The sequence below is a fragment of the Otolemur garnettii genome, unplaced genomic scaffold (assembly GCF_000181295.1).
Source record: "Otolemur garnettii isolate 467f Iridium unplaced genomic scaffold, OtoGar3 scaffold00083, whole genome shotgun sequence".
In the NCBI taxonomy this organism is placed as follows: Eukaryota; Metazoa; Chordata; class Mammalia; order Primates; family Galagidae; genus Otolemur; species Otolemur garnettii.
This window is the reverse complement of record NW_003852478.1, coordinates 1,495,590-1,496,549: the sequence shown is the minus strand read 5'-3', so window position 1 is coordinate 1,496,549 and position 960 is coordinate 1,495,590.

The window sequence follows — 960 nt, the reverse complement described above, 5'->3', positions numbered from 1 at the left end:
AAAAAAAAAATCACCTATAGTGGACTAGTAAAACCAAGATATAAAATTTACCTTGAATTACTGTCAGGCTTCAGGAAAAGAGTCATTTTCATGCTCTGCATTTCATTTAGGGAAGTTTGGGAGTCCCCTCGTGGCTTGCTGTAGCTGTAGTCCACTGGTGAGTGGGTCTCCCTACGGTATACAGTGCAGCAGTAAAGGGCAATGGGTGGGTATAAAAAATACCTGGCACCCGTCTTCTTTTCCCAACACAAAGTTCAAGTCCAATTGAATGGAAAGAGTTTGGTAACTGAGGACTACTGCAGATCATCTTATCCCTACACCCCAAGAAACGAGTATCTCTCCTTACAGTCCTTCTTAATAAATTAGAATATACGTCCTGGACCATGATCCATTTCAACAATAGTCTAGCAAGAGTTACACCAAGAATTTGTCTCAAAGATCAACAACATATTCAAGACATGCAAACGACTGCTTGATTCTTTTAGAAAGAATCTCACAGTCTGATTCTCTTAAATCATTGTGCTTTCCCACAGAGACTCAAAGCTGCCTGGCTTTAATTGAGATTACAAAGGTGTCAAGGTCGGCAGCTAGAACAAAGACTCTCCGTTTGAAGGAGAAGATGACAAAAAACTTTAAGGGTAGTTTGGGCTAACATTGATATATAAAACTCCTTTTCCAAAGATTCAGAAGATAAAATCAGATGGTCACCACAAGTCAAAAGACTGGAATCAGGCACTGAACTTGAGTATTTATTCTCTCCCCCCCCCTTTACCTTTTGTTTGGAATACAGTAGGCACTCAGTTTGTGACCTGACGTGGTTCTGTTGCTAGTTCAGATGGAAACATTGAGTACAAAACTGAGAAAAGGAAACAAAATTCCATTGTGAAATTTTTGATTCTGGAAAAAAATGTAGTAGACATATTTTTCCTATTCTTCCTACTAAGTACAATGAACAATTCT